Raw genomic sequence first — 17959 nt, forward strand, 5'->3', positions numbered from 1 at the left:
TGATCTGCGAGATAGTCGAGTGAGTGCTCAGCTCTGAGGCAGACGCTCCACTCCCAGTCGGGGCAGACGTCCACATCGAAATCGAGGTGATCAACATTGAACGGTTAGCCACATAATGTTTGTACCTCCAGAGTGATGCTAAGAGTCTCAATCTGCATCTACATCTATAACACACAAACCGCATCCAGCACAGAAGAAGAAGAAGAAGGTCAATGGCCGGTTAGCCTTAACTATATGAAGATGGTATCTGTTCTTTCGGACATTGCACACGCATTGTCCGAACTCTTATGGGACTCGGCAAGATTTTCTGTCGCGAGTAATGAGTGTAGTGGGCAGGGGCACTAAGAATGTGTGAGTGCACATTAAGTTGGTAATGTGGGTCTCACAGGGAACGTGCGAGGGATAAAACCCTCGGTGTCTCAGATGGATAGAGCGTCTGCCATGTAAGAAGGAAATCCCTGGTTCGAGTCCCGGTGGGGGCACACATTTTCAACTGTCCCCGTTGATGTATATTAACACCTCTCGACAGATTAGGGTCTTGATTTAATTATCATTTCATTCCGAGAGAGCTGTATGGTCACCGAAGGTACATGTTATTTTGGACATGTCCGAAAGAACAGATACCATCTTCATATACTTTATTATCTTCTAGCGATTTTTCACAAAGGTTTGTCTACGCTGCTAGCGTGCAATCACTTAAAGACTGCTTCTCTGTTAATCAGGCTGTCAATGTATGTTTGTGCCTTGGGGCTTTTTTCCACTGGTTGCTGCCGGCCGAAGTGGCCGTGCGGTTACAGGCGCTGCAGTCTGGAACCGCAAGACCTCTACGGTCGCAGGCTCGAATCCTGCCTCGGGCACGGACGTTTGTGATGTCCTTAGGTTAGTTAGGTTTAACTAGTTCTAAGTTCTAGGGGACTAATGACCTCAGAAGTTGAGTCCCATAGTGCTCAGAGCCATTTGAACTATTTTGAACCACTGGTTGCTTAGGAAGTGAGGAGCATGTTGAGCTACGTGTCGGGTCTGCCCTAAGTAATTTCGGGTCCGTTCGTCCGGACCACTCTGCCCGTCGACTGGTGGTTTCTTTCTTTTCTTGTTTCCTTTTAATGAACACCTTTTTAGGTAAACTCCAATTGTTTATAGTATTTTAGTCAAACACACGCAACAAATGTTGTGGAATACCTATTTGTTTTTCAGGATTCTTGAAGAGATTGTTGTGTAAATACATATTTCGGTATATTTGATAAGGGGTTACATTACCAGTAATGAAACCCATTTTTTTAAAGAAAAATTTTATGTACTGTGACTATAGCTTCACTATTGTAGTGTCAAAAAGACATTTAATCGATATTATAGTCACACTCCTTTATGACAATTACGTTGGAATACAGATAATTTAATTTAATTTAATAGTTTTGTCTTAATATGTAAAGGTCCTGTTGCCCTAATTAATAGACTTGTTTTTCTGGCAACTGTTGATAAAAATCTTGAAACGAATGGTGGTCAACCTTTATTTTGCCCGGCCCTTCCACTCTTAGCCAATCTTACGCCAGTAGTGCGTACCATGGAGTTTAAAATAGCCTAAAACCACATCGGTATTGTAGTTCCATAAAAATACCGAAAGAGTGGAATGCAAGGATAGAAGAATGATTAATCAGCTGTATCAAAATCAAAGTAGAAAAATAAATGTCAATGAGTTAGAGATCCGGGCCTAGAAAGGAAATTAGGCAAGAAAGCCCACTCTCTCTGTATTTAATTAATTTGTTTACCAACCACTTTCGCCACCTCATTGGCACATCTTCAGGCCCAATTTTTCACTACTAAGTTTGACTTTCTGACTAATAACATTACTTTCTCTTATCTTTACTTGAACATACTTGCCGGTGATTCCTTCTGACAGACATCTTCTGTTGAAGGTAGCAGCGGTTGTCGTTCTCATCAGCCTGACTTTTCTATTAGTAAATCTACGGGACTCTCTTATCATATGGTACAGCATATCATTCCCTTATACAGCTGATGGTTGCTTGTGTTCGCAACAGCTAATAAATTTCATATATGTTGATGATGATCTGTGTGTGGTATGGAAAGGATAAACTCACTGGCCACCTTGATGCAGTACCACCGGAGTTGACTATGAGGCGGCTCCGGGTTTCACATAGCTACTTACCACACCGTCATCATCATCAGCAACATAAACACGACTCTTAAAAGCAACACAGTGAAACACATAATCTCATATATTGTTCTCTAGTTGATGAACACAGTGTGAGAAAACTTAATAACGGCGTGTCAGATCATGATACATAGACAGTAATACGGAAAGGCGTCGGCTCGTTTCCAAAAAAAAAAAAACTGGATATAGGAATCCACTTGCAATATAGACATTTAAAGTCAATATCGAAGGAAAAATTTGGCAAGAAGTCTATAACAAAAACAGCGTGAAAGACAAATACAACATATTTCTTCGAACATCCACTTGATGTGACAGACTTTCCCACTAAGAAGTTGCAGACTGGTAAGTATTACAGATAAGTAGCAGTTTAAATAACTAATGGTTGCAATGGCTCTAAGCACTATGGGACTTAACATCTGAGGTCATCAGTCCCCTACACTTAGAACTACTTAAACCTCACTAACCTAAGGACATCACACACATCCATGCCCCAGGCAGGATTCGAACCTGCGACCGTAGCAGCAGCGCGGTTCCAGACCGCAGCGCCTAGAACCACTCGGCCACAACGGCTGGCAATAACTAATGATATTCGAATAATACGTAAGAGGAAACGAGAATTGTATCTTCATGTGAAGAACAGTCATAGTCCGGTTACAGAACTTCACTACAGACAGTACAGCAGAGTGCTGGAGAAAATTAGACAAGTTAAAACATCGCGTTACTGCTAGAGAAGAAAAAAACTCTCAGATGAAAATAAAAGCTATGTGGTCAGCTGTGAATGGAGGAATCAAGACAGAATTTGGGCACTCAGGATATTACACCTCTCTTTGTGAGAATGAAACTAGTAGTGAATCACCAGAGTAGTGCAAAATTTTTAATAATTACTTCCTGTCATCAGTAAAGAGGTTAATGACAGTTTTGTTGGTAGGAGTAAATGTGCATATTTCCTAAAAGCTGCGCTCCGGAGACAAATATATCACACAAAGCTAGAAGAAATCAACAAAAATGAAACTGAATCAATTATTAAATTATTAAAGAGTAAAGATTCTCGTGGGTATGCGGGAAGATCAAGTAGGTTTATGATCAGGAAATTACACATTAGTTCTGTATTCAGTCATCTGTGCAATGTTTCTCTTAAGTATGAGAGTCTCCTGACAGACTGAAATACTCGTTAGAGAAACAGATTTATAAAAAGGGGAAAGAGATGATCATGACAATTACCAAAGAATTTCTTTATTACCACGTCTCTCCAAAGTTTTTTATTTAGAATGCAAGGTATGAGAGAATAGTGAAATAACTAAATAATTATAATTTTCTGTCAGATTCTCGCTTTGTTTTCAGGAAAGCTGTATCACAGCAAATGAAATATATTCGTTTATATGCGAGGCATTAGCAGTGCAAACGTTTCATTGAGAAGAGTAGCTGTTTCTTTGATTTAGTAAAAATATTAGATTGTGCGGGCCAAGTGATACCTCTGTGTAAGGTCGAACATTATGGGACTTCATAACCGAAGAACAGCAATCAGGAAATTGTCTTCTGGTGTTAACGAACAGGGAAGAGGAAGAGACTTCAAGCTGACTGGGGTCGTGTAAATGGGAGTTTTTGACATTGATGTTCTACCGGATTGTAATAGGAAGTGACAATGGACTGACTATATGTGGTTTTTGACAGAGCTGATGATGAAGAAATGCCAATGAAAAATTAAATTGGTTACCAGGACCGGTGTACAGACTGTCGGGGATATGCTGATAGAGTTCTTTTACTGTCCGGAGATGATCAGACTACACACATCAGAAAAAGTTTTGAATCACCTCGGTTCCGAGAGTTCCGGAACCTGTACAGAAAATTGGAATAGAGGTCAACATAAACATCACTTCCGCCCTTTTTGTTGCTCATGAAAACTACAAATTGCATGTTGAACCACCATACAGCGAGACCTTCAGAGATGGTGGTCCAGATTGTTGTACACACCGGTACCTCTAATACCCAGTAGCACGTTCTTTTGCATTGATGCATGCCTGTATTCGTCGTGGCATACCACCCATAAGTTCATCAAGACATTGTTGGTCCAGGTTGTCCCACTCCTCAACGGCGATTCGGCGTAGATCCCTCAGAGTGGTTGGTGGCTCACGTCGTCCATAAACAGTCCTTTTCAATCTACCCCAGGCATGTTCGATAGGGTTCATGTCTGGAGAACATGCTGGCCATTCTAATCGAGCGATGTCGTTATCCTGAGGGAAGTCAATCACAAGATGTGCACGATAGGGGTGCAAATTGTCGTCCATGAAGACGAATGTCTCACCAATATGCTGCTGATATGGTTGCACTATCGGTTGAAGGATGGCATTCACCCATCGTACAGCGCTACGGCGCCTTCCATGACCACCAGCGGCGTAAGTTGGCCCCACATAATGCCAACCCAAAACAGCAGGGAACCTCCACTTTGCTGCACTCGCTGGACAGTGTGTTTAAGGCATTCAGCCTGGCCGGGTTGCTTCCAAACATGTCTCCGACGATTATCTGGTTGAAGGCACATGCGACACTCATCGGTGAAGAGAACGTGATGCCAATCCTGAGGGGTCCATTTGGCACGTTTTTCGACCCATCTGTAACGCGCTGCATGGTGTCGTGGTTGCAAAGATGGACCTCGCCATGGAAGTCCCGAGTAAAGTTGCGCATCATGCAGCCTATTGCATACAGTTTGAGTCGTAACACGACGTTCTGTGGCTGTACGAAATGCATTATTCAACATGGTGGCGTTGCTGTCAGGGTTCCTCCGAGCCATAATCCGTAGGTGGCGCTCATCCACTGCAGTAGTAGCCCTTTGGCGGCCTGAGCGAGGCATGTCATCGACGGTTCCTGTCCCTGTGTCTCTCCTCCATGTCCGAACAACATCGCATTGGTTCACTCCGAGACGCCTGGATGGATACTTCCCTTGTTGAGAGCCCTTCCTGGCACAAAGTAACAATGCGGACGCGATCGAACCGCGGTACTGACCGTCCAGGCATGGTTGAACTACAGACAACACGAGCCGTGTACCTCCTTCCTGGCGGAATGACGAATTGATCGGCTGTCGGATCTCCTCTGTCTAATAGGCGTTGCTCATGCGTGGTTGTTTACATCTTTGGGCGGGTTTAGTGAAATCTCTGAACAGGTCTGTGGCTGTGATGCAGTATCCACAGACAACGTCTATCTTCAGTAGACTGGGAACCGGGGTGATGCAAAACTTTTTTTTATGTGTGTGTTTTAAATTCTAAAGGCTGAGCGTATGAGGGAGGCTTTCTTGGAAGTGTCATATTCTACATCTTCTACAGAGACTGAATGCTCCTATCTTAACTTTCCATAAGTAACAGTAACATTCATTCTGTGAATATTGGACGGAAAAGCGATTTGCATTTGAATACCACTTTCTTAAGCATTGTACTGAATATTGTGAACTTCTCAACAGGTTTCACTTTCAGTGGACTTCAAGCAGAACTGAAGAAGGTAGTGATGTACCTGAATTTAACTTGAAAGGGTTCCTTGCGGCACTTTTCTTACATCCTGTACAGAACCTTTCTCTGTAATGTGGTATAATTTCACAACTTTTTTGTTTAGGTTTTAGTCATTCTTCAGCTCATTTGCTTATAAATTTTCTAATCACCATTCCGTGAACTATGTAGTGCCTAGTTCCATGGATCGTGCTCACAAGTAACCTGATAAATAAACAAGTATAATGAGTACACAGACTCGTTCAGTCTTCAACACCGGCTGTATTTTTAGGACACTTCGTATACTCACCACATAACAGGCGTCAGCTAAAAATGAGCACAACATACCTATTCAGAGGAGGGGTTATTAGATTCCTATAGAGTGTGCGCTGTTCAGGTTTGTGGGGAAATCATGGCGGCGGTTTACAGCAATTGCTCCAATAGGAACTGAAAAAATTAAAACATAAATCAAAATTAAGAGAATCTTGTCTGTCTCTGGTTACTGTCGCACATACAGCCTATTGTGGTCTATGCTCGAGAGGATCATTCATTCTTTCGCGCCATGGCGAAGGCAAGGAAAGCGCATCTAAATTTCTGTTTGTAATCCCAAAAATTTTTTGCCAAAATTACACAAGAGGTAGATGATCCTAAACTGAGCACTGGAGATAATAGACTAATGACATAAAAAGTTTACACATTTTAACATGCGACTGAACTTAAGCAACTATTCAGTCGACAACTGCCGATCTCAAAGCATGAATTACTACGTAACCAATTGACAGAACTCAACTCTTGAGTTGAAAATCATTCGGAAACATTGCATGAACCCGCCGTTTACGAAATGTGTGAATGCACTGCAGCATTCGACTCACCGTGTTCTTTAAGGTGTGCTTTTCACTGGCAAGTTCACGGGTTTTTAATGATAAAACTTTTACCACTCGAAATAACTGTCACACCTTAAATTCTGACGTGCGAACTTCTTATCGACTAGTCTCTGCCTTCAGTGACCCAGTCTCTTGTAATATTATTTATAGGAGAGTAAATTTATTCTAACTAGCGCTATGTCTATTGCGAAGCACTATATTCTGCTGCACCAAAATTTAACACATTCCTTCAAGTTCCTGCTAGTGATTAATGTTCAGTCTTCGATGATGCCGCTATTTTGTCAACAGGTGACCTTATGAGGTATGCGTGGTTGTTATAAAAACAGCTTCCAATCACTAATTTTGTGATATTTTTCTTTGATATATTATATTGTTTCCTGCCATTAATGGTTTCCAATATTTTGTTCATCATTACATGGCTACATTGTATGGGTAACTGTTGTACCTTCATACACTTCAGACTTCCACCTCTAGCCAGCACTTTAACACAAGTTTAACATAATTTTTTATTCAGTTTTTAAATGACAGCACTCAGTTTTATGCGCTTTAGTCTTTTTCTGAAATTACAAAAATTACTGCTGAAAATTAAGATTTTTCCAAATATGAAGACAGGTTTCAACGTATAGCATGGTAACGTACCTAGGAACAAATATTCGACTGAAATTTAAAAGCGTTGCCTTCGAAAAAAAATCTTGTCCATATTCTATTTACCAGTCTATCTGTATACACCAATAATCAGTAAGTAAAGTCAAATGAAGCAAAACTATTTCAAAAAACCACTGATCACTTAAATACATTTTTAAACAGAAGTTATCAACAACGAACTCAAATTTCCATATTCAAGACAGATAAAATAGTTACGACATTAAAAAAAACTCGGTTCATTTACAAGTATCAAATGTTCCATGGTAAAAGACTTTCTTCCGTTTTAAGATACGAAATGGTACCCGATCGACAAAGTATGGCATAATCGTCTGCATGGCATGTAAAGGGTTTCAAAAATGTATAGCATTTTGCTCACCATAAAGTTATGTGCCTCAGAAATGAATGTTACATTCCAAATTGCTTTAATTTATTGTACAGCACTGAAATGTACAGAACGTGAAATATTTCCAGAAGCTGTGCAAAGCACAAACTCATACCTAAGGATAACGAATACTGGAGAGAATGTCGGAAACTGCATGTGGCGGTCTCTGGTGCATATTCCTTCATATGCATGTGTTCGTCTAGGTACAACACTCTCCCCTATATACAGAATGAGCTATTAATCAGCTGTTGATTGCTTGGAATGCCATGGTTCGGTACAGCGTAAACATTTAAAACTCGTAAGTATTTGGAAAGAAAATGAAAATCGAGGACAAATTAAAGTTCCAAATTGCATCATAAACACGTAGTGCAGTGAACGCGCCCTACTTGTTTTGCTTATCTTCCTGTGTAGCGTGAAGTACTGTGTATTCGAGTAGTTATGTTTTAACTGTCGCCCGCAATGGCATTCAAATTAACCAACAAATTTTTGGCAAAAAATGGGTCAAATGGCTCTAGCGCTATGGGACCTAACATCTGAGGTCATCAGTCCCCTAGACTTACAACTACTTAAACCTAACTAACCTAAGGACATCACACACATCCATGCCCGAGGCAGGATTCGAACCTGCGACCGTAGCAGCAGCGCGGTTCCGGACTAAAGCGCCTAGAACAGCTCGGCCACAGTGGCCGGCTGATGTTTGACAGTACGTCCTATATATACAGTGAAGCCAACTGATGGTGAACGAGAAGTTCGTAACTGGTAAGGGCAAGAACAATAAAATGTGTTAAAGAAAAAGTCATCAAGTAGGGGGTTGGCAGGTGGTTTTGTAACGTATTTAATGATTAGATGGTAGCGTTGTTTGGATGCATGATGTTGAGGGCGTTAACAGTGATACCGAAATGTGGGTAAGACGGGTAAATGTACCTAAAACTGTACTAGAATAAAAGCATTGTTCCCCTCAATCTTTATTTAAAGTACTCGTAAGTCCACTCACACACACACACACACACACACATACACACGCACACACACACACACACACACACACACACACACACACACACACACACACACCAAGCTTTTCACTTTTCAAAATGGCTTAAAATACACAGCCCAGGAAGAAAATATTGAAATACGACATCAGAAATATATTGCTGGCCGATAAACAAACCAACTATTCAATCAACAACACATTAAAATTTACAGCGTACTAGTTTAGCCTGGAAATTGGGGAATTCGCAAAATTTTAAAATGTTTGCCCCATGCATCTGGCTGTCAGATAATGGGTAAGACTCTGCTTAAAATTACTCCTGTCCTCTAGTTAACATATAAAACAGTCAGAAATGGTTTATTAAAATGGATATGCCACAAACTCGACACACTGATGGCTCCACGTTGCGGCTTAAAACAGAATTTAATGCAAATACGCTGTTCCTTCAAATCGGCCATTTGCAAACTCTCAGACACAGTAATCTACATCAACTTACATACTCTGAAAGTCACCACATGGTGCATGGCGGAGGACATCTTTTACCGTTATTAGTCATTCCCTTTCCTGTTCCGTTCGCAAACAGAGCGAGGGAAAAGCGAGTGTCTGAATACTTTGGCATGAGCTATAATTTATCTGATTTTTGTCTTCGCGGCCGTTACGCAAAACGTACGTTGGCAGCCGTACAATAGCTCTGCAGTCAGCCGAAAATACCTATTCCCAAAATTTTCCAAACAGTTTTCCGGAGAATAGAACGTGGTCTTTCCTCCAGGGATTCCCACTGAAATTCACGGGGTACCCCGCAACACTCGCGTATTGGTCGAACCTACCGGTAACAAATCTAGCAGCAAGTATATCTTAAGAACAAATAAGTATTTGAGAAAAAGCCATGGTTTACCACCGGAAAATGTGGAACAACGAATGTCGGTCAATGAATCATGATGAGGTTCATAAGACATTTGCAACATCATAACTACGGGATACAAAGTCAGTGGCATCAAATGACAAAATCTATGAATTCGTCACATTTGTCAAGTAGTAATTAGCATACATTACATCGTCAATTACAAAAATGTGCCAAACACGAATGAGCACACCGTTTGTCATCGTTTTATCACTGGCGATGTAATTTACACAACTACCTGACAAGAGTGACGAATTCATGGATTTCATTATTTGACGCTGTTCATTTTATGTAGTCTAGTATGATGTTGTAAATGTTTAATGAACCAGATGATGGTCCGTTGACTTAAACTGGTTTTTCAATGAAGAAATTTTATTAGCAGCTCTTGGAGGTGTATCATGACGTTCTTAAACTACCAGCACCTGTCTGGATTGCTTAATAGCCTTCCTTTAATTTCACATTGCGGGGATCCCAAAAACTCAGCACCACTCAAGACTGGGACACACTAGTGTTCTATATGCAGTCTCCTTTGTTGATGAACTACACTTAACTAGAATTCTCGCAATAAAGCAAAGTCGATCATTCGCCTTCCCTATTACCGACGTTCCACGCTCGTTCCATTTCAAATCGCTTACGCCCAGATATTTAATCGACGTGACTGTGTCAAACAGCACACCACTAATACTGTAGTAGGATTTAAGTAGAGCGCGCTACACTTATTTATTTATTTATTTATGTATTACAATTTTAAAGATCTGTTACCTGATACTTTAAAACAAGGCTTGCATATTCTAGTTTTCGTTTCTTTGTTGCTTTTTGTTTTGTTTTTCTTGCAACATTTGACGCGGAACAAATACTTTTTAGAAAATAATAAATAATTTTAAGGTGAAATATCAATAGAATTTGGTACTTTCAAGAAGAATCTAAAAAGATGATGGGATAGAACCGAGATTTGTTAGTGCCATTACCGATTGTGACTGGTGATGCATACCTCGGGATGCTTTTTTCGAGTTTCTGACCGCCACTCGCAACGAAATAGTTTATAATTAGCAGTAGGGAAATGGTATCGCTAATCCTATACATCAACATTAGGTGTTCATCCATGCGCATATGACAATGAACGTTTTTTTGGGTAGATTTCCAGCACCCTACACAACTTTCATTCTAGTATTCGCCGACCTTAACTACTGATGCGTGCAACCTGTCAGCACATTTTGACATTTTATATTTGATTTCTAACTCTAAGTGGTAAGTGTCTTATTTTCTGCTACATCTCATCTTCTTACTCCTCCTCATTCTCTTCAGCGTCATTATTGTCGCTGTAACTTTGGATGCCGCTCGCCACCCTCCGAAGATCGTTGTCACGTTGCTTATAGTCATGTCTGACATGTCGTATTCGCAGGTACTCTTCATGTGTGTTATTGAAATAGTGACTGCTAATGCATTTAATTGTCCCCATTCTTCTTGGTCTGTTATTACAGTGTATACACAGAGAATTGACAAATGCCATGGCCGGCAGCTGTGGCTGAGCGGTTCTAGGCGCTTCAGTCCGGAAACGCGCTGCTGCTGCGGTCGCAGGTTCGAATCCTGCCTCGGTCATAGATGTAATCATATCCTTAGGTTAGTAAGATTTAATTAGTACTAAGTCTAGGGGACCTCAGATGTTAAGTCCCATAGTGCTTAGAGCCATTTGAACCATTTGCACAAAAGCCATGGGATAGCGATGTGAAAGAATACAGATGGCGGTAGTATAGCGTACACAAGGTATAAAAGGACAGTACATTGGCGGAGTTGTCATTTGTACTCAGGAGATTCATGTAAAAAATTTTCTGACGTGATCATGGCCGCACGACGTAAGTCAACAGAAACTGAAAGTGGAATGATAGCTAGAGCTAGACGCTTGGGAAATTCCATTTTGCTAGGGAATTCAATATTCCGAGATCCACAGTGTCAAGAGTGTGCCGATAACACCAAATTTCAGGCATTACCTCTCATCACGGTCAACGAAGTGGCCGAAGGCCTTCGCTTAATGACTGAGAGCAGCGGCGTTTGCGTAAAGTTGTTAGTACCAACTGACAAGCAGCATCGCGTGAAATAAATGCAGAAATCAATGTGGGACGTAACCACGAGCGTAGCCGTTAATACAGTGCGGGGAAAGTGAGCGTTAAGGGGCTATTGGCAACAGTCGACCTACACGAGCGCCTTTACAAACAGCACGACATCCAGGCAGCGCCTTTCCTGGGTTCGTAACAATATTGGTTGGGCCTTAGACGACTGAGTCCTTGATGGTAGATTCGAGTATGGCACAGACTCCGCAAAACTATGTACCCAGGTGCTAAACAAGGCTCCTTGGACACCATTTTCAGCCATTCATGGACTTCATGTTCACAAACAATGGAATTTTTATGGATGACAATGCGCCACGTTACGCGGGCACAGTAGTTCACGATTGGTTTGAATAACATTGTAGACAATTCGAGCGGATGATTTGACCACGCCGAGCGAATAATTTGACCACACGGATTGCCCGACATGAATCCCGTCTGACATTTATGGGTCATAACATCGTGCACAAAATCCTGCACTTCCAACATTTTAGTAATTACGGAAGGCTATTGAGGCATATATTTCTGTCAGTGCCATGTCGAGTTGGTGTATTACGTTGGGCAAAAGCAGGTCCGACACGACATTGCGAGACATCCCACGACTTTTGTCACCTTAGTGTAGATTGTTCATGCATTTCCCACAGAAGAAGCCATTGCGTTTTGGGGATCCTTCTTTCCCATATGTGCATGTAGGTTTATATGTCTCAGAGACAAATCAGGAACAATGTTACTGCAACGCACTCACAGGACAGCACTGGCGATTGGGCGACGCAATTAGAAGCGTCTAGTGGAGGATGGCTGCAATGCGTATTTGACACAATATTCAAACTCTCGGAAACTTTTACGAGCCACGTCGTATTTTCGACTGCTGATTCCTTATCACGAAACTCGCAGATAAATTTACACCTTCATCTACATACATACTCCGCATTTTTCTAATGTTCTGCTCTCAGAAAAGCGAATGAGAAACAGTTGTTTACTTAATCCCGCATGAGCTTCAAACGTATGTGGCAGCTGCAGCCCACAGTTGCTTACTTATCCTCGCATGAGCCTCAAACGTAAGTGGCAGATGCAGCCCACCTCAGATGCCGTTTCTGTAAATATTCTTAGTAGCGCTCGAACAGTATTCAACGTTAGGGTCGCACTAGAATCCTGTATGCGGTCTCCTTTACAGATGACCCACACTTTATTAAAATTCTCATGAATCAAGGTCAAAAATTCGCCCCTCCCCTTCCACAATCCGTACATTTTCATTTTATTTCAGATCAAAAAGAAAATTTCAGAGACTTTACTGGTCTCATACAGTTGTGTTGTTATGTACATAGACCGAAGAGGCGAGTGAAAATTTGCACGAAGGCCAGCAGACTAACCTAGGTCCCTGTTTACACAGTGTCAAGCAGCTAACTGCTAATACTGTACTCGAACATCATGGGTTTGTTTTTCCCACTCACCTGTATTAACTTACATGTTGCTACTTTTAGAGCTAGCTGTCATTCAGCACACCAATTAGAGGTTTGGTCTAAGTCATCTTGTACCCTTCTACAATCACCCAACGAAGACAGCTTCCCATACACCAAAGCATCATCAGCAAAAAAGCGCAGATTGCTGCCCACCTTATCCTCCAAATCATCTATGTACATATAAAATAACAGCGGTCCTAGCACACTTTCATGTGTCACCTCTTGTGTCTGATGGTTCAAATGGTTCAAATAGCTCTGAGCACTATGGGACTCAACTGCTAAGGTCATTAGTCCCCTAGAACTTAGAACTAGTTAAACCTAACTAACCTAATGACATCACAAACATCCATGCCCGAGGCAGGATTCGAACCTGCGACCGTAGCGGTCTTGCGGCTCCAGACTGCAGCGCCTTTAACCGCACGGCCACTTCGGCCGGCTCTTGTGTCTGAGGAACACTCGCCGTCGAGGAGTTCTATTACTTAAGAAGTCTTCGAGTCACGTATCTAGGCAACTATTTTGTAAGCTTGTACCATCGTTAACAGTTGGAAGTGCTGCATTGTGTCAAGTGCTTTACGGAAATCTAGGAATATGGAATCGGCCTGACGTCCTCATCCAGAGTTCGTAGGATATCATGTGACAAAAGGAGAAGCTTAGATTCAAACGAGCGATGCTTTCTAAAACTGCTGATTTATGAACAGAAGTTTTTCCCCGTCAAGGAAATTTTTTTTATTGGTTCAAATGGCTCTGAGCACTATGCGACTTACTTCTGAGGTCATCAGTCGCCTAGAACTTAGAACTAATTAAACCTAACTAACCTAAGGACATTACACACATCCATGCCCGAGGCAGGATTCGAACCTGCGACCGTATCGGCCGCTCGGTTCCAGACTGTAGCACCTAGAACCGCACGGCCACTCCGGCCCGCTATTTTTTGTATTCAAACTGAGAATATGTCCAAGGATTCTGCAGTAAACCCTTCTTATACACAGGGGCCACGTGCGTTTTTCTCCAATTGCTTGGGAATTTGCACTGGTCGAGAATTTGACGATAAATGCAAGTATATTTAGGCGCCGTTGCTGTAGAGTACGCTGGCAGTGTGGCTACGGCTTCCCATCGGGTAGACCGTTCGCCTAGTGCAAGTCTTTCGAGTTGACGGCACTTCGGCGACTTGGGTGCCGACGGGGATGAAATGATGATGATAAGGACAACACAACATTCAGTCCCTGGGCGGAGAAAATCTCAGACCCAGCCGGGAATCGAACCCTGGCCGTTAGGCATGACATTCCATCGCCCTGATCACTCAGCTACCAAGGCTAGACGTAGAGAACGCTACATGCAACCGAACTGGGATTCCACCCGGACCTGGTTATTTATTTGCTTCCAACTCTTTAAGTTGTTTCTCAAAACCAGAAATGCTTTCTACTGTGTCCTCCACACGGGAGTCTGTGCGATGGTCAAACTACGGTTTGCTATTTTCGATTGCAGTCTTTCTCGGTGTATTCCATTGATGAATTCTCGTCAGGTTATCAGCCGAGTGGTGGCGTCGTCTTGTCACAACGTTTCGATGAATTTCGTACCCATCATCTTCTGGCGAAAATGACTTCGCTAGAAGATGATGGGTACGAAACTCATCGAAACGTTGCAACAAGATGACCTCACCACTCGGCTGATAACCAGAGAAGAACTCATCGACGATTTGTTTGTTCAGTTCTCCTGCGTGAACGATTCCTTCAGAGCGAAATTTAAAACTTCGGTTTCACTTTTGCAGTCTTCTGCTGCCACACCACGCTAGTCGACGAATGGCTGGATAGAAGCTTTAGACCCACTTAGAGATTTTACGCAGGACCAGAATTTTCTCGGGTCTCGGCAAGATCCGTGGCTAAGGTATGACAGATGTAACTTGGCGCATCGATCCTTTTACAGAGGACGTCGAAAAAGTTCAAAGTTCAAAAAACAGCAGCTCGTTTTTACTATGGCGAAACAGGGGAGAGGACATCACGGATGTGATACGTGAATTAGGCTGGCACTCATTTTTCGTTGGCGTATTTCGTTGCGACAGGATCTTCTTATGATATTTCAATCGCCAATTTACTCCTCAGAGATTTTATTTATTTATTTTTTTGTTTTTTGCGCCCACCTACATGAAACGAATGATCATCATAATAAAATGAAAAGAATCGGAGCTCCCACAGAAAGATTTAAGTGTTCGTTTTTCCCGGGCGCTGTTAGAGGGTGGAATGGTGGAGAAACAGCTTGAAGGTGGTTCGATGAACCCTCTGTCAGACACTTAAGTGTGAACTGCAGAATAATCATGTAGATGTAGGGGCACGAATTTTTATCAACTTTTGCCTGTCATCGTTTGCGCGTTCTTCTTTGAAGCGCCTTCTCTTTTGAATTGTGAGTGACGTTATGGATCCTCTGTTGTAGAATTTTAGAACATGTTTTTTGCTCTCGTGTCATGTCATTGCTGGAAACCCAGAATCTACTCTGTAGGAATCAACATGGATTCCGGAAACAGCGATCGTGTGAGACCCAACTCGCTTTATTTGTTCATGAGACCCAGAAAATATTAGATACAGGCTCCCAGGTAGATGCCATTTTCCTTGACTTACGGAGGGTGTTCGATACAGTTCCGCACTGTCGCCTGATAAAGTAAGAGCCTACGGAATATCAGACCAGCTGTGTAGCTGGATTGAAGAATTTTTAGCAAACAGAACACAGCATGTTGTTCTCAATGGAGAGACGTCTACAGACGTTAAAGTAATCTCTGGCGTGCCACAGGGGAGTGTTATAGGACCATTGCCTTTCACAATATCTATAAATGACCTAGCAGATAGTGTCGGAAGTTCCATGCGGCTTTTCGCGGATGATGCTGTAGTAGACAGAGAAGTTGCAGCATTAGAAAATGGCAGTGAAATGCGGGAAGATCTGCAGAGGATAGGCACTTGGTGCAGGGAGTGGCAACTGACCCTAAACGTAGACAAATGTAATGTATTGCGAATACATAGAAAGAAGGATCCTTTATTGTATGATTATATGATAGCACTGGTAGCAGTTACTTCTGTAAAATATCTCGGTGTATGCGTGCGGAACGATTTGAAGTGGAATGATCATATAAAATTAATTGTTGGTAAGGCGGGTGTCAGGTTGAGATTCATTGGGAGAGTCCTTAGAAAATGTCGTCCATCAGCAAAGGAGGTGGCTTACAGAACACTCGTTCGACCTGTACTTGAGTATTGCTCATCAGTGTGGAATCCGTACCAGGTCAGGTTGACAGAGGAGATAGGGAAGATCCAAAGAAGAGCGGCGTGTTTCGTCACCGGGTTATTTGGTAAGCGTGATAGCGTTACGGAGATGTTTAGCAAACTCAAGTGGCAGAATCTGCAAGAGAGGCGCTCTGCATCGCGGTGTAGCTTACTGATCAGGTTTCGAGAGGGTGAGTTTCTGGACGAGGTATCGAATATATTGCTTCTCCCTACTTATTCCTCCCGAGGAGATCACAAATGTGAAATTAGAGAGATTCGAGCGCGCACGGAGGCTTCCCGGCGGTCGTTCTTCCCGCGAACCATACGCGACTGGAACAGGAAAGGGAGGTAATGACAGTGGCACCTAAAGTACCCTCCGCCACACACCGTTGGGTGGCTTGCGGAGTGTAAGTGTAGATGTAGGTCTACATGATCTTCAACGTAGTCTGGGACGGCCAGTGTGTGCAGACCGCGTCCTGACAACGGAAGTGTGGGGCGCACCAGCTCGTCGGCTCTGCAGGTGGCGCCGCCTCCTTCGGCGGTGCGGCGCGGGCTCAGCTCACCACCTCGGCAGCCCTGCAGCTGAGCTGCCCCTGGGGCGGGCCTAATTGCCGCACCGCTCCTTTGTGCGCGCCGGCGCCCGCTAACGAACCGGAGGCCCGGGCCGCGGCGAAGCGCGTCTCGTCATTAGGCGCAGTATCATAACGCACGTGCTGACGCTAACGGCGGCCAAAACACCGGCCCACGGTAGCTGCCGCCGGCCGGGGCTTCGCTCCTCAAAACCTAATGTGTCCGGCGTCCTCTAATTTCGACCCATTTGTGGTGCACTCGCAGCGGGGCGGTGCGCTGTGCCCCCTCCGTCACGTTGTTTACGTCTTGTCGTTAACGGACAGACTTCGTTTCGGCCGCGGCGGTGCTAGAAGGAACGGCCGCGTTCGCCGCCCCCACGCAGATCGACGACTCGAGACTCCACCGAAAAAAAATTAGGAACCACGGCGGGGGTGCGCGAGGGCGAGACGCAATCTCCATCCCTCATCCCTGCACCGCTGTATACTGCCGCTAATTACGAGCGGACCTGCGGCCGCCAGGGGAGAAGTATCTTATTTGGTGGTTGGTGGTCGTTAAAGCGGTCTGTATTGATGAGAACTGTAGAAGAGCTCTACCATCCGGGGAAGCTGTTGCCGAAGACGACAAGCAGAATCAGATGCCAGAAAAAGGTTGCGTGAACCACTCTGACCTTGCTGTTGGCAACAGTTGGAAGGTTTGTGGAAATGACATCAAAAAGAAAAAAATCTAAAAAGAAAAATAGCCAGCCGGTAAAGACCTAATCACTAAATCGCCAAAGAAACTGATTTAGGCATGCGTATTCAAATACAGAAATATGTAAACAGGCAGAATATGGTGCTGAGGTCGGCAACGCCTATACAAGACAACAAGTGTCTGGCGCAATTGTTAGATCGGTTATTGCTGCTACAATCGCAGGTTATCAAGATTTAGCGTGAGTTTGGAAGTGGTGTTACAGTCGGTGCACGAGCGATGGGACACAGCATCTCCGAGGTAGCGATGAAGCGGGGACTTTCCCGTACGACCATTTCACGAGTGAGCTATGAATGTCAGGAACCCGGGAAAACATCAGATATCCGACATGGCTGCGGCCGGAAAACAATCCTGCAAGAACGGGACCAACAACGACTGAAGAGAATCTT

Source organism: Schistocerca piceifrons, chromosome 2 (genome assembly GCF_021461385.2).
Source record: "Schistocerca piceifrons isolate TAMUIC-IGC-003096 chromosome 2, iqSchPice1.1, whole genome shotgun sequence".
Lineage (NCBI taxonomy): Eukaryota > Metazoa > Arthropoda > Insecta > Orthoptera > Acrididae > Schistocerca > Schistocerca piceifrons.